Below are 17,577 nucleotides of genomic sequence, written 5' to 3'. Positions count from 1 at the left end.
AACACCATCTGATCTTATTCATTTTTATTCTATTTGCTGTAATTCAGGCTGGGGTAGAATATTGCGGCCCTTCATCAGCCACTGAGCTGGGGCCCGTTCACGGTTACCAAACTCATTGGCAGTAAAACCATTTCTGGGTTCTGCACTGTTTTCTCAATGTCAAGTTCAATGAAAATATATAGACTGTGGAGGGTCACACTTTTTTAGATAATAAAATATTATAAGATATATATAAGATTCAGGCCCCCTCCCCACCACACCTCTTGTCATATTATCCCTTAGTTGTAGTAAATTGTTTTTGCAACAGGTCTTGGTTATTCTCATCACTGATGGGTAAGTCATCTGTTCAATACACAACAAGAAGGTAGAGTGTCAGTGCCTACATCAGCGCCGTTAAAAGCTAAAAAAGGTAGTTGGTATGCAGTACATATTTGAAAACAGCCAACAGAAAACTTCTTTCTTTGGCGCAGGAGAAGACACAGAAATACTCGGAGACGAGGTAAAAATACATGTTAAGGATGGAGGTGGAGGGGAATTCTTCAGATGAGGGCAAATTAGAGAGAGTTGAGGGGGAGGAGGATGTGGGAAAGTAGAGGATGATTCAGTGGAGAGAGTAGGAGCGGAGGCTATTGAACATGGTACACAGTCTTATCGTGGGATGTCGAGCTGATATGTTTGGAGGGGAGGGGAGGAAGGCCGTCAGCTGTCTGTCATTAGAGAGACATTAAGTTCTTTTAATTAACTCATACTGAGCATTTGTTTTTACCAATATTTATGATATAATTATTGATTGGTTAATTATTTAATTTAACTAGAGGTTAAACACTTTATATCTGCTGAAAATTAGAAGTACATATCTGGTATGGGAATATTTAGTATACAGAGGGTGGACAAATTAACTGAAACACCTGACAGGAGATGGAACAAAACACAAACACTATATTCTATGTCACCGCAGTAAGATGCTGCTGTCTTTTAAACTAAATGATTGATTTATTCTGGTAACATAAACTGCCTTCAAATAGCTCCACTGTCTTTCCTTACAGCATAACGCCTAATTTAATTTTCAAAATAAAACACCCTGCAGAGACTTCTGATCGTAAAACAACAATAAACACATTTAAAACAGACACAAAAGGGAATCATTTAACTACGTAGCCTACTTAATCATAGTAGAAGCACAAAATGCAAACACTGATTACCAAATCAACTAAATCTTAACATGTCAACAAAATCAAGGAGGCGAAACGCTCTGAATCTGAAATGAATGAAACGGGGTCACATAGAGCTGTGAAGAAGGTAGCAGAAGCACAAAAATTACAAAATAATAGAAGTCAGTAATGTGGGGCAGGCTGCACGCTCCGCTGCTGAAATACTTCTGTGACGCTTCCTATGGACTTTGACGCCGGGCTATGGACGCATCAAAACCGTAACACGCCAGGAGTCAGTAGACTTTCAGTGCAAGAGGGTGGACATTTTAGCAAGAACACCCGGCAGCAGAATGACAAAAAAAATAAATAAATAAAAAGGAATTAGAACAAGTATTTCATAGCAGTAAGGTTTTCCTGTATATTAAATTGCATTGCTTAAAACTTTTTCTTATGTGCTAACAGCATATCTGTGTCCTCTTCCCTTCCTGTTATTCTCTAGACTGAGCACTACGTGAGCTGCCTAATGAGTATGAGCGCTTTCTCCCTGACCTCGGACCCCTACGCCGCCTGTGGTGTTCTGCCTTTTAGGCCTAAGCGAGGTTTGCTCCACCCGGGGGGGCGGGAGGGGTGGCTTTGATCTACGGGAGCTGAGATTGCTACGACCCCTCTAATTCTGAGAGATGATAGTCGGCAGCATGACGGCCGACAGCCGTAATACCACCTGACAAACTGAATCAGCTTATCAGTGAACCAAACACTGAATCAGACTACGCAGTAGGAGCCCATGTTGCTGAGATTTGCTTGTCACTCGTCTTGCTCTTAAACAGGTATGAAGGGTGACAAGCCAGTTTACTATAAAGCGGGTCATAGAAAGCAGGTTCTGGAAGCCTGATAGAAAAGTCAATATTATTCTGTTGAAGCTGTCATGTATTTACTCTTGCCCACTGAACATGTATTCAGGAGAGAAAACAGGGTAAAAAAGATCTCTCTTGAGAAATCTGTAGATATAGGGGAGAGCCAGGATGATTGAAACGCAGGATGAATGAAACACAGCGATTTTCTCTGAGACTATAAAAGTCTGATATGCCAAACTACCTCAGTACATACAGTACACAGTACTTACAAGAACCGCGAAAGATCTGGTGGATATGTCACACTTTCACAGAGTTATACAGAAGAAACTGTTTTAAATCACGGAAAGTAAATTCACACAAGCGCCTCTGTTTTTTTTTGTTTTTTTTTAAAGTACAGTGTTTACTGTTTCATGTGCCATGGTCCTGATCACATGACAGATTAGTTAGTACTTTAACACATCCTGAAGTTTTACAGTTTAGAAGCTAGTAAAGTTTAAAAGTCAGGAGTCATCATATCCATTAGATACTGCAGGAGGGGGGCAGAGTCCACTAGGCTGCAGGCTGGACCACCAGGATACTCACAGGCAAATACTAGGGTCTTCACAGTGGACCAGGAAAACAGGCTGCAGATGACCATAAAAAGGGTAGCCGAGATCTAATCAAAATGCGTGTTAACTGTTTGTATATTTATTAAACACTGTATTAAGAAAAAGGACATAATATGTTTGCAATTGCAAATTAAGAAGGACACTGTTAAGCATTCTAAATAAAAACAAGAATAACATAAACAATTGAAATGTATATCGTTGTGTTTCATCCGTCCCACACAGTAGGGACGGATGAAACAACCTTTCGTTTAAAGTCGTTTTTACACATTTTTACAAGATAGCACCTGCTATTGATAGAACACACTCGTGAGTTGTTGATCACAACAACAAATTATTTCTGTCTTTAACGTTATCTTTTAAAATGACGTATCTGAAAAGTGTTTCAATCATCCCGGCTCTCCCCTACTTTGATTATTGTTTAACATAAAGACCTGCAACCTTTCAATCCAATGAGCAGGCAGCAGAGCTTCAATCAAAATGAAAACTGACCCTTCTAAGCCCCGCCCCCCCCTTAGTTACTGTTGCTAAGTCCAAAAAACTGTCTATTACTGCAATCCCCGGAGAAATATTGTCAAATTGGTTGGAAAAAGCGATCTCAGAAAGAAGCACACAGTTTTGCCGTTGCATTATACATTTGAAGGTTGTATTCATGATGTCAAACTGAAGAAAATGAAAGATCTTCTATCTTTCATTTTCTTCTAAAGCCTACCGATCACACAGTAGAAGTAAACCACACGATCCCCCGACGATTGGGACAAAAGTCAACAATGTTAGGGATCAACACTGTTCCTGTAAAGCTGGGTAGGCCTCTGTTCATCATTACAAACATTAAAAAGCACAACAGTAGGGCTTTATTACGTTACATTCAGTAGGAAGTTAGCTAGCGTTAGCTAACTAACATTACATTAGGAACAACCCACAGCCGACATTTTTCTGGATTTATTTCAGGTTTTGGAACGAGAATAAATCGTATTTCTCTTATCAACCTCTCTGGGTAGCGACTGTAACTATTACAAGAGCCCCAGGAACAGCGTTTGACCATGTCTTAGTAAAATACAGCAAAAAAAAAGCTAGAAAACGACTCTTTTTGCATTAGAGTCAATGGAGCGCAGCCATGAAAGTGTCGGACCTCAGTTAGAGCGAGTCCATTACTGCGCTGTGATTGGCCAGCTGTGTATTCGGGGCGTGGCTTAGCGAAGGGTCAATTACAGCAGAATACGTGAATGATAATAATTCCAGTCACCAGCAGACAAACGTCCCTTAACGACCCCTTGTATTTAAACTGAAACTCACCAAAATCTGTGAACGTCATGTGTCAAGTCCTGCTTTTGATCGTCTCTATAGTCACTCAGTGTTTCCCACAGGATTTTAAGAGACTATGGTGGGTGGACCTCGGACACTCTCAGGGAGTCCGTTGGGCATGCACCCCTAGAAGAAAATTTGTACATTTTAAAGTTAAGTGCATTAATTTGGTGCAGTATCTATGAAGAGCTTTGTACGCTTGTAAACAATGTTGTGCTCTAATAAACTATTTGATCATAAACCTATTGTAGAGCTATAAATGGTGATAAACAGCAACAAAAGTCAACTAATTTAATGTTTTTCCAAAAACCCTAAATCAAAGAATAGAAAATAGAATAAATAATTTCCCTAACATGTTATTGTTGTTGTTTTTTTTTATTACTTTTAATGGACACATGTAAGATGTTTTATACTTTCAGTGAATTTAATCCCATTAATTTTATTCCCATACTGTTTAGATACCTTATTTTGAAAACTGGGCCTTGTCCTCACGCTAAATTCATTAAGTCCGACCAGAGTCTGACCCAATTTGATAAATAATGCTGCATGTGGTTCTCGTATCAGCTCGCACTGGCGTGGCTAGCTTAATCGCCTTCTCACAGACGAGTGACAGAAACAGGCCGTTAACGTTGCCGTAGTTACCTAAGAATAAAAGTGGTCGTCTCGAGTCAAATGCCAAAGTGTGCGAGCTTACAGCAGCGGCGCAAAACACAACTTCAGAGGTCTGAAATGTAATTGTGAGATGTGAATTTTGAAACTATGGCGGGCCGCCATGGTCTCGTTAATTAATGGGAAACACTGGTCACTTACATCATCCCTGCAGATCCAAGAATAATCCTACTGGGAGACACGTCTGGGATAAAAGTAAACAAAAACATACTTAAATTTATTAGAATTGCTCTTATTACCGCTAATAAATGTTTAGCCATGCAGAGGAAAGACGAGCAACCACCTTCAGCTACTAGGTGGACCAATGAAGAAGCATCATGTACACCAGTGAGTACACAAAGTGGTTTAGTGAGTGGTGGTGAGAGGGAAGGGGGAGCTGTTCTGGGACATAGTTCCGTATTATTTTGTGCATCGTTATGTATGTCAGCTCAAGGGTTATTATGCTACAAAACTAATAGAGATAATGTAGAAAAAATAGTCACTTACATGAACCTTTAATGAAGTTATTAACATTTTCTAAAAGTCTCTGAGTGGCACAGGCAACAATGAGAACTTCATTTTGTTTTTTTAGTATCAAATCCAGGGTCTCGTTTCACAAAAGCGATTTTGCCAGCAATGTTTACACGCAGATCCCAAATAGTAACATCACGCTTCACAAATGATTGCTGCACGCAAATGTTGCAAATTTGGTAAAATGGCCCCAGATACTATAGCCTTTGTGTTTACTTTTTTCCCCTTAATCTAAACATGGTAAGTTTTAAGGGTCTTTTAAGAAATAAAAGAGCTCTGTTTTTCTTGGAAATGTAAAGCAAAATGGCAAATTAATGACTAATTAATATACTTTGAGTTTGTACACAGCAGGCAAGATAAGGCACAAAGGCTTCTTTATCTCATGTTGCAAGTTTCATTAATCAACCCCCCCCCCCCACCCTACTTCATCCCACACAGGAGATCCCTGTAGGATTGTAAATTTATCTGCACTTTTTGAGAGACCATGTTTGGTGAATTTCACGGGGGCCATGACAGCCATGGCCGCCCCTCAGTTTGACCTTACGCCCCTCAACAAACGATGTGCCCTGTGGACACAGTGGCCTTGATGCCCTGCCCCCATTTCCCCAGCTGATGTTGCCACTTTCTCCCCTGCCTGTGTTCTGTCAGTTCACTGTTTCTGCTGAGATTCTGAATTCTTGTTGGGCAACATCAAGTGAAATGCTGCACATTTGGAGGGTCGTTTGGGGCCTGGTATGAACCAAGCCGACGTGCTCGTCATTGTCAAGCGAGAGAGTGCATGTAGACGAGAGAGAGAGGGATGGACAGAAATGTTGACGTGATATAAAAACTGTCTTTGATCACAAAGCCTAACATTACTTTGCAGCTCTGTGGTTTATCAGACAAGTGTCTGAACTCCGCTGCAGACTGGAGTCTCTGTTAACAGACAAACAGACGCTCGTCTGCTCTTTGAAACGTCTGGATCCTCACTGCACTGCCTTATTACAAACTATGATGAACTGGTTGAGGGTCACATCTTGTCCAGGCGCTGTCTCTCCCTCTGCTACAGTTCTCATGCATTAGTTCCTGCTGTTGACTGTGTAGCGGAAGCAGCTGTTTTGACACATATGTCGGTGTGTGCTGAGGTGTAAACAAAAACAGGTTAGGTTCTCCAGTCAGTACCACTGACCAAGGCACTGGCTCAGACCTGGAGTTGGTCCCCAGGCGCTGTGCAGTGGCTGCCCACTACTCCCCTGAGGGATGGGTTAAATGCAAGCGAATCGCTTTTGTGCAACAGGTTCCAGATTTTAATGAGAACAAAAACAATTCATGAGTAGCTACAGTTTTGTGAACATAATAATGAGAAATTGGCAAACGGATTAGTTTTACTTTTGAAAAAGTTGGAATGTAAGTGAAATTGAGTGAGTGCAAGAGAAAACTCAGATCCTTCATCGATTTCAGCATCCCATTTGCGTCAGTCTAAGTGGGAGATGTAGAACTTAAAGGTGATTTGAAAAGACTTTTGAAGCCTCAAGCAAGCGAAGCTGCTCATAAGGGGATGCAACTCAATACTTGAAGCAAGGCTGGCCAGAGATTGTGTACACTCGATGTGGCGTGTTAATATCCCCACATTATCCATGAAACGTAATCAGAAGGATTTCAGCCTGGGAAGGCTCTGAATTTCACGGGCAATTCTCAGATTGATCCACTCAGCTGCACTCGCTGCTCAGGCTCTTTAGGGATAAGAGGACCCGAGTGAAAGAATATGAAATCCTGTCAGTGGGAAATTTCATTGACCTGACAGAGAAAAGGCATAGCTCTGCTCTGAACCCTCCCCTGTGGGTTTCTCAAGAAATCTGAAACTTCAAAGGAACACCAACGGTATAGGGCCGAAAAGACCAGTATAGTCAAGTCAAGCCAATTTTATTTTTATAGCCCAATATCATAAATTACAAATTTGCCTCAAGGGGCTTTATAATCTGTGCAGCATATGACACCCCATGTCCGTCATTTTGACAGACAGGGTCCTTTTAATTTTAATAATGATAATGAGCAAATAGGTATAGTTTAATGATCGTTATGTATGTTTTTTTTCAAACAGATCTTGTGAATCCGATATTGTTTTTCAGCCGACAATACAGAGTGTTATGTAGTATGGAATCAGTCCACAGTACAGTTCTCTCTGTTCAGTTTGCTGCGTATCTACTAGCTAGCGCTTTAGTGAAGTTTTTAAAACCGCTCACACTAAAGGATGTTGTCTCTGTCTGAAGAATATCGGCTGCTGCCATCAAACTAATGATTAAGAGTCCAACAGGCTTGACTGAACAGGTTAAAGAAGTCTTTTGCTCTGTAAATCAGAGTGTGGGTACTCAGTATGCCTCAGTGTTCCTGTGTAGACTAAGCACTGAATGTAAAAGGAAGCGATTCATTGACTGCTCTGCAGCCACTTTTGTAATGTCTGATGTGATATAGTGTATGTTTGTGGTAAATGTTTTGGTGTTTTGGTTAAATGTTGTGTTTTTGATGTGTGTGTGAAACGTCTTAGGACGCAAGGCACATTTCAGAAATCAAAATCCAATCTCAAATGTGTGCTAAATTTGTCATTTCTCTATAGAAATCTATTTAGGTTACCTGTAAGTCATCTTTTCTCCAAGTGACTGGTTAAAAATAACCTTCTCCGTTTATAAATAAGTCTCCTTCAGTACTTTATAAACACCTGATATAGACATGAAGTTTAATTTTTCTGAAAAAAATAAAATAAAATCAGTTTTAATTGCAGAAATATCGCATTAGATATTTTATTCATATTGTTCAGTATAAAGTATGCCTCCATCTAAGGCACTACACATCTACACCGAAAGAAGCACAAAAATCATACACATATCCACAGTTATTTAAGCCGTGGACTTTTTGCAAAGGCACCTGCAGTGAATGTACACTGCATTCAACATGTTTCTATTGGCTCCTTTGTATGATTGTGTTGCTCTGTGTTTTCCTGTCCTACCTGCTTGCTACAGATTGATTTGCTGTTTGAGGGCTGGAAGGTGATGCATGGCTGCCCTCTGTGGATGAAAGAGGCATCTGCTGTCAGTGCCTTTAAAGTCAAGCATCTGTCATTCCTAAGGACATCTTTGGATTAGCTTGAAGAGTGATGAACCCCACACAGCTCCTACAGCACTGATAGATCCCGCCTATGAACACACCAGCTGCTCTTCTCAACCTAGTCCAGCATCACTGCTCAAATATACATTATTCCTATATGATTTTTCAGCAGTGAGGACATTTTTCCTTTTGGACTCCAAAATGGCTCAATATCTCAGAAGAACTGCTTCTTCACGTTGTCCTGTCTTCCTGGGCAGGTAAGTTTTTTGCAAACATTGATTTGCATAAAGTATAAAAGCTGCTCTGTATCAGCCTGAAGGCAATTCTTGTTACTACTTCCCCTTTTCCGCAGTCTTGTTACTGCCGCTTATTGGATATGTGAATCCACTAAAGACTGTAGTCAGCCTCAGCAATCAGAAGTAACGTATCTCTGACATCCATGCAGCATTCAGCTCTGCCAATCAGAAGGAGTGCACCATAGGTCAATCCCAGCTCAACCGGCTTGGTCCAAGATGGTAGTGTGCCAGAAAGAAAAAAAAAAAGAATTATGGTCTACTAACTGATTCCTAACCATTAGAGTATTAAAATCAGACAACAAAACATAAAATCCTAAATAGGATAACGTCTATAAAGTTCAGGCCAATGTAAGAAATGATCTCAGTAATTTCATTGGTGCCCCCCTGATCTTTCCTCTAGTGTCCACATCATGCAAACATGTTGATACAAAACAAATATTCCAACATGGAGATTACTGAGCACATTCGTGCACATATAACACAATAAATGAAAGGGGAAAAGCCAAAAAGCATAAAATTACCTCTTTATTAAAATTTTGAACATACATCCATGGTCCCCACAGGATGAATCCTGACATTAGTGAGCCCCTGCATTTTCATCTAGTCACTAGAGCAGCCCCTAACTAAAGATGTTCAGAATCAACTAGTAGTCTTTGGTCAACTAGTCGTCACATATATGTAAATATAAATGCAAGATGCTGAAAATGTAAAAGCTCCGTATTTGTATAGCGCCTTTCTAGTCTTTTCGACCACTCAAAGCGCTTTTACACTACATCTGCATTCACACACTGAGCCTAAGTGCTCAAACAGAAACTAACATTCTCACACATTTATACACTGGTAGAACAGCCACCAGGGGCAATTCCGGGTTCATTATCTTGCCCAATGATACTTTGACATGCAGCCTGGAGGATTGAACCACCGACCTTCCGCTCTATCTCCTGTGCCACAGCCGCCCCAGAGATGCTCACAAGTCGTTAAGCTAGAGTCCAAGTCAAGTCTCAAGTCACTCGTGGTTATAATGAATGTTGTGTCACCTGCTGCGTTCAATCCAGGCTGCTTATAAAACTGCATAGCTATAAGGAATTCTGTAACTGTAACCTGTTTTTCATTTACAGAGCACAACCATGTAATTTGCGATGCAACTAATGACAGCTTATTAACTACTGTAAGTCAACACACAGCCCAGACTCTCAAACCAGTGTAACGTTATAACTAAATAAATAATAATAATAATAATATTAATTAATGTGATGGCAGCCAGTGGGACGTAAATGATTATGTTAATCGACTACCACAAGTTTGGCAAGCAAACAAACGCAGTCGGAGTTAACATCCCATAGGTCGTAGCTAAAGCAACAAGCAAGCTAACGTCTACACAGCCATCATCCAGTCTGTCCTCTGCACCCCCATCACTGTCTGGTTTGGATCTGCCACCAAAAAGGACAGGAGCAGACTACAACGGACAGTCAGGACTGCAGAAAAAATCATCGGTGCCAACCTGCCCTCCATTCAGGACTTATACATTTCCAGAGTCAGGAAACGGGCAGGTAACATCACTGCAGATCCATCTCACCCCGGACACAACCTGGTAGGTCCCCTCTGGTAGGCGCTACAGAGCACTGTACGCCAAAACCAACAGACTCAAGAACAGTTTCTTCCCACAAGCCATCACTCTGATGAACAGCTGACTCTGACTCACAATGTCAGGAACTATTCCTGTGCAATAACCCAGTAACTCTGCCACCTGTTTACTGGCTACCACTACTATTTATTCATCATTCTCTATTTCAGAGCTCTATTGCACTCTGCTCATTGCACTATTGTCTCTGTCTGTTTTTGTTCATAGTGTGTATATATGTGTTCTCTATACTGTAGCCTGTGTGTGATTATTATTGTCTCATTGTATTATTGTAATAGTAAGCACATCGTGAGCATTGTACAATTGTACAGAGTCAAACTCCTCATATGTGTACACATAGCAATAGAGGGTATGTGTTGATGTCACTTCCCCTTCCGGAACACGCTGGACTGAGTGGCAAAACATCTGTTACCATGGCTGCGTTTAGCAAACTGGGAGTAAAACAAGTGATTATTTGCTCAAATTAAAGGCAGTCGGACTCGACAGTGATCCTAACTGCTTACCAAAGAACCAGCGGTCCAGTTCCTTCCCATTTTAGATGTGTTGTTTGTGTTTTAGCTGATTCAAGCTAACACTGCTGCTCGTCTTTTTGCCACTCAGTGAGCGTAACTACGTTCTGTGACATCATGCGCATACCCTCTCTAAAGCTTATTCTGATTCTGAGATGGCCAATGCTGAGCTAAACACGTTCACTAACTTTACGTTACTAACCTATTTTGCATTCAGCGCTTCTTTTGTTTGGGTCTTGTTGTATGAAGTTTTAAAGCCAAATTTTATGATGAATGGCACAGCAGCTGCGGGTGTTTGTTGTCCTCTCTCCTGTGTGGCTGTGCGCAGCTGATACGTAGTTGTGTTACGTAGGCAGGTTATAGGTAACGCAGGAAGGGGAATAACAGCATGCCTATCAGACGTTTCCTAAAAATAAACATTGTTCACGAGTCCTGCACCTCGAAAACCGAGTCAAGTCTGAAGTCTTTTGAGGACGAGTCTCAATTCAAGTCTGAAGTCACTGTGTGTGTGACTTAAGTTGGACTCGAGTCCGAGTCTCAAACTCGAGTCTCCATCTCTGGTGTATGATATTCATTAAATTATTTAAAAATATATCTTGGGGGTTACATAAAATGATTTAGGGGGAGGCTGCTGAGCCCAGTTCCACTGCTCCCTCGCTCAGCTCCAGTTTTGGTGCTCATTCTGGGAGCATTTCCTGCTGGGTCCCGGGTGGCTGGAGTAAATTGAATGGATTGGCACTAAATTTGATACACACGTTCATTTTTCCCTCAGGGTGTATTGGATTAAGTTTGGTGAGCCCCTGACTTCAGCAACAACATTTTTATTAATACTTTGATTTATGACCAAATACCTGAAAACAAATGACCTTTCCCATCAGTCTCAACTGTACTTTGTGTGTACTGCTAACAAATGTTAGCATGCTAACATGCTAAACTAAGATGGTGAACATGGTAAATATTATACCTGTTTAAACATCAGCATGTTAGCATTGTCACAGTGAGCATGTTAGCTTGCTTACATTAACATTTAGCTGAAAGCACAACTATTCCTAAGTACAGCCTCACAGAGTAAGTATAGTTGAGAACACTTAGTCTGGTGTCAAATACTGATCTCAGTATCAGTCTGGCTCTACTAAGAACATCATTAGTATAATCATCTGTGTGTTGTTTGTTGGATCTACCACTCGCATTGTTGGGTGTAATGGATCACAGACTCTAAGGGCTGCTAGGTAGGCTTTAGAGAAAAAGTCATGTTGTAGTACAATCTGCAACAGAAAGCTCTCTCCCCAGGTACGACCTTGTACAGTTAACTGTTTTGTTGTATTGCAGTTGGGCACAGATTGTTTGTCTTTCTGTGTTTCTGGCAGGTCTTACCTGCACTGTGCTGTCTCTCTGCCATAGGTTCACTCATGGGCTCAGCCCGCTAATCACAGCCTCCACGCCTCTCACTCCCACACCAACAGAAACAGCCGACCTGGAGGACACAGATTGACAGCACACTTTCAGCTCAGACATGCTCTGTCACGCAAAAACAAAAGTTACAGTCAAGCATGCGGGCTCTAACAAGCACCCTGAAGAAAGACACAATTTAAGGACCATACAACTGTTTTCACCATATTACTTTACAAAACTGCTGACCATTTTTAAGTAAACCAAGATAATTTCAAATTTTAAAGGAATAGTTCATTGCCGTACACAGTTGTTGTTGTTGTTGTTTTATTTTATTATTTTTATTTAACCAGATGTTCTCATTGAGATTTAAAAACTCTTTACCAGGAGGGACCTGGGCAAAATAGCAGCATATTGACAGAGCACTTACAGAGAACACCAGACGCACCGGCACTCAACGATTTTTAAGATACACAAATAAACAGTATAACTTTAAGACCACTTAAAAGTACAATTTGTACATTGGTTTAAATGAATTGGTTATTTTAAAAGCAGTGACAACAATTCATAGCTTCTAGTTCCAAGTCTTTCATCAAGTGTTTAAATTCACCAAAGGAAATGAGATCTCTCAGCTGCAAGTCAGTCTGCAGTGTATTCTAGTCAGAGAGAGCACTGAGCTCTGTACAAACCGTAGGTGCAGACAACAAATATCTGTGTGGCAATGCAGTGTGCAGATAAATAATTTTGATATCTATATGTTTACAGTATATGCACTGTAGGAGTCAGACATGCATGTTTATCAACTCTTTTCTTCACTGCACTGCAGTGGCAGGACAGTGAGTCAGCGTATCAGCAACATTTCTTTTTAACTGTATTTCAATTACATGCAATTTGAAAGATTAAAATCATACATTGTGTTTTATAGGGCTGCCCCCGACTACAGATTTTCCTAGTTGACCAGTAGTCCTTAGTTCAAGCCATTAATCGACTAGTCATCACACGCTTATGATAATAATTTAATAATAATTTAAAAATACATTGTTGCAGCATCAGAAAATGGTTTAAGTTAGAGACCTGAAAGAGTGTTATAAGTAACAATATAAACACAGTGCTCCATTACAGAGAAATACAAAACCGTAGTAATGAGCCTTTAAAATATAAATTTTTCAAGTGGCAAAAAGCGAGCTGCTTGTTAGCGACGAGTGGTAATGATTCTGAATGTGTCGGAACAACCAGCAAGGGGACTGAACATTTACATTTAGCTGACACTTTTATCTTTTATCTTAGAATTGCTATACATGTCAGATGTTGCAGGGTTAAGTGTCTTGCTCAGGGACACATTGGTGGATGGGTCACAGTGGGGGACTAAACCCGGGTCTCTCACACCAAAGGAATAGTCTTATCCATTGCGTCATCACCACCCCACTATTTTGTACATTTATTTTAAAACATGCTCATTCCGGCGCCACTCCCCGGCAGCTTTTCCCGCTGAAGCCCACCCCCCCGGGTTGTTCTGAATGAATTGCCTCAATGAAAAGATGTATAGGGTGTATCGGGTGTTTTGGCTTAAGTTTGGTGAGCCCCTGACTTATCTACTGCCATCATCAGGCCAACATTTTTATTAATACTTTGGTTTATGATCAAATTCCTGCAAAACAAATGACAGCATTCCCCGTTGCTGCCCTGCGCCCGAAAACCTCTTCATCCCAGCGGTGTGAACAAACACTAACACTCTCACACCACTTCAAGCTTCCAGTCCAGGTGCAGTCAGATTATATGACAGCTAACTAAGCAAAACTAGCTAAAGGCAGCAGTTATTAGGGGGCAGCTCTAGTGTTTGGTCATTATCTCAGTACAGCCATTTGAGTTTGCCAACACACACCTTCAGCAGTGACTGACACACACCACAAGCAAGTATCCATTAATGTTCTCCTATCAAACATCCCTAAAGATGGCCTCAACGTTTGCAAGCAGTACAGCATTTGTCAAATGAGCTTCCTTTGTCTTTAGCAACATCTACATAGGTAAGTCTAAGCGTTTGCCTATACGCCTCTGGGACAAATTCATACACATGCAGGATTGCAGCTTTAACAGAGTCGTCCTGTAAGCTATTCTCTATAGGGAGGGCTTATACTGCCTCTTGAGCTTTGCCTTGAATTTTACACTGTAACAGCATTGACCAAACATCCGGAGGCCAAAGGAGAGCACTGTCAATCGGGCCTCATCGCCAAAAATGATCATATCGAAGAAGAGTGAGGGGCGTTTTCACCTGACCCTCTAACCTGCCAACACCCTTTTACGTGATAACTTAAAGAGAATCTGTGTCTTGGCTTGCTAAGCCCTCACTATGAGGGCTCCTATCTACCGCTCAACAAACTTGCAACTGTTTGCGGTCCTGGATCCACAATGATGATACGAGCTCCCCAGTGACACCTTAAAAAACAAACTCTACACATCTTCCGCCACAGACCTGAAACTCCTCTTCACATTGCAACTTGAACAATAATAAAACTTTCTCTATCTCTTTTGTTTCTAAATGTATTACTTGAAGCAGTTCAGCATATTTGATGAACTTGATATACTTGCATGATTGTTGTAATTTGTGGGTTGTATCCATCCATCCATCCATCCATCCATCGTCAACTGCTTATCCTGCGTACAGGGTCGCGGGGGGCTGGAGCCAATCCCAGCTGACATCAGGCGAAAGGCAGGGTACACCCTGGACAGGTCGCCAGTCCATCGCAGGTGGGTTATATCCACATGGTTGAATTTACTTATTGTGAGTGGCATTAAGTAAAAGCATTGGCATTGGAGTGTTCTGTAAAGAGTCTTGTTTCTGCCTGTTTTTAAGTCCTTTTCTATTGTGGACCCGGATACATTGTGTGGCAGTCTGACAATCTGAGTGAGAACAATTTGATTTTCAAAGCGAATTTACAGGATAACTTGGAGAGGATCTGTGTCTGGGGGTTCTTCTCTCGGACCCCCTTTCTTCTAAGTTACAAAATTCTGTAGCACTTGACGCGGAACATATTTGATGAAGTTAGTGTATTTGCCTGATTTTTTGCAATTCTTGAATTGTACCCACATGGTTAAATGCACTTACTATAAGTCACTTTGGATGAAAAGATAAATGCGCCAGCTAAATAAATGTAAGTAACAGTACACACACAAAGACACACACAGAAAGTTATACATACATCACTCTGCCCCACCACACACTCTACACACTTGAGGAAAGTGGAAATTAGATGTTCAGCTCAAATAGCTTTCTGTCCAGCTATGATTAATAGAGTATCAGCCAGCCCCAGTGCAGGAAAACCCTCCTGAAATCAGTTCCTGTAACACCAGCATCACTGTAACTAATATCCATGGAAACTCTGTTGGGACAAAGATAAATGATGATGACTTGTGGCTTTTGCTGTGCTGACATTTACAGCTAATTTACACATTTTGTATTTGAGCTATTTAGCACATGTTCCGTTTCAGAGTAAATGGCAATGCTAGCTTTAGTCTCAACAGAGCTAATGTATTTCCTTTCCAGTTGTTGTTAGTTGTGATGTCTGATCTGTTTCCAACCCAACCTTTGTACCACTTGAGTTCACAGAATGTGAATTTGAGCAATGGATGTCTACTGTCTACTGCTCTCATCGTTTTTCCTCCCGCAGCACTCCGGCTTGGGAAACAGAAGAGAGAGCAGTGTCTGGGGTTTTTAAATTTTAACAGCTTTACGTCTTTGATGAATTCAAACAGCGCAGAACAGAACAGGACCACATACAGACCTTGTGTCAATATCTGCAAAGCCGATGAGATGCGAGACGAGACATGGCAACCTGATCCCACAATCATTTACAGAATGGAAATAGGATGGGAGCATCTAGTCGACCTGTCAGAGACCAGTCTCATAATACTTGCATCTACATATTCATCTGACTTTTAACAGCTGAGTGATCACACCTCTTTATAGTTTCTGTCAGTTCCAAAATAGAAAGACCAAAATCTGATATACTGAATGTGAGACACTGGTTAAAAGTGAAAAGTATGGGAAACAGCTCCAAGGTGCAGTATAAGTTATTCTTAATAAACTAGAAAAAGACACTTAAAACAGCGTGTACATGCCAGCTGTGATCCAACCACACTTGTGATAAACATGCATGAGAGCAACTGAACACTAATTGAGACCAGTTCCTGTGTGGGGTATGATCTGAGCCCAGTGCTGTCTACACTTAAGCATGATAACCACACATTTAAAGCCTCAGTATCTTCAAACCTTACAGCTCTGACCTAGGTGACTCTCATTATTTATGAAGGGCCAAAAGTATTCGGACATTCCTGTCCACCTCCTTGCGTGTGTGAGTGTGTGTTAATGCATTCTGCACTGTGGGAGGCCTTTATATGAGGGAGCTTCTCCCAGAAATGAAGCTAATCCATCCTGACAGAAAATCACTGCTGCACCAAAATGTTTAATAACCTACTTTTCATGATTACACCATGGTACACCTGGAAAGCTCATTAGCTTTAGGTTATCTAGATGAAAGATTCAAAGGCTTTTTATAAGTCAATTAAAAGAGATGAAAGATAATGAGCTTGATGGAAAGCTTTAATAGGTTTTCTGTTATATGTCTTGTTAAATAAGATAACGCATTTTCAAAGGGCTCAGCTCCCAATATAGGTTGTGTGTGGTGGGGTGTTGTACAGTTGCTTAAAATAACGGTATATTTAAACCTGGCTTCTTTCCCATATATGCCACTAGTGTGGCTCTGTGGATTGTGCAAAAATTTCACTCACTACCTCCGATGTAGAGATTCGGGGAAACAAGGACTCAAGAAATAACTTATATGGCTAACTCCATGGGGGATCTACCTCTGGGTACCTTGACAGCTGACCATACCACCCTGCATATATCTGTGCACATGCATTTGCTTGCATGTGTGAGGCTTCTCTTTCACTGTGGTTATACTGTCTAATGATGAAACTCATAAACCTTAACCTGTGAATTATTCCGAGGAAAACCGCCAGACATCCCTTCAGATTTCCCTTTCATGAGCTACTGTATTTATTTGAAGCACAGCACACAGACAAGGAGATAAATCAAATGGAAGACGATAAAAGCAGCATAGAGGCCGAGGCAGAAAGACATCATCCCTCGGTAATCTGGTGGTGTTGTTGCACTCACTGCTCTCCTGTGCTTACTGAGGAGGAACATTTTTGCTTCAGATGCCAGACTTAGAAAATCTAGATTAAATTAAATTAAATTAAATTAAATTTATATAGCGCCAATTCATAACAGAAGTTATCTCATTACACTTTTCAAAGAGCAGGTCTAGACTGTATTCTTTGTAATATTATTAACAAAGACCCAACAATTCCTACCATAAGCAAGCACGTGGTTACACAGGCATGGAAAAACTGCCTTTTAGCAGGTAGAAACCTTGTAAAGAACCATGACTCAGGGTGGGCCGCCATCTGCCTCGACTGATTGGAGGCGGGCGGGGCTGCTTATGATTATGTATATATAAAAAGCTATTTTATGTGAGTGACTGTAATATCTGTTACCCCCCAGCAATTA

The 17,577-nt window shown here is 41.0% G+C and overlaps 1 protein-coding gene across 1 annotated transcript in view; it reads right to left on the bottom strand.

The window, feature by feature from the left end:
• Positions 1-17,577, bottom strand: part of lrfn2b (leucine rich repeat and fibronectin type III domain containing 2b) — a 158,002-nt gene that overhangs the window by 57,758 nt on the left and 82,667 nt on the right. Inside the window, exon 4 of the mRNA XM_038727542.1 lies at positions 11,997-12,096. The gene's annotated coding sequence lies outside the window, so the exon portion shown is untranslated. The remainder of the gene's footprint in view (positions 1-11,996; positions 12,097-17,577) is intronic.

Source organism: Micropterus salmoides, unplaced genomic scaffold (genome assembly GCF_014851395.1).
Source record: "Micropterus salmoides isolate LMB-PRFRI ecotype aquatic unplaced genomic scaffold, ASM1485139v1 Ms_hic_scaffold_18, whole genome shotgun sequence".
In the NCBI taxonomy this organism is placed as follows: domain Eukaryota; kingdom Metazoa; phylum Chordata; class Actinopteri; order Centrarchiformes; family Centrarchidae; genus Micropterus; species Micropterus salmoides.
This window is presented reverse-complemented; position numbering and strand designations above follow the sequence as displayed.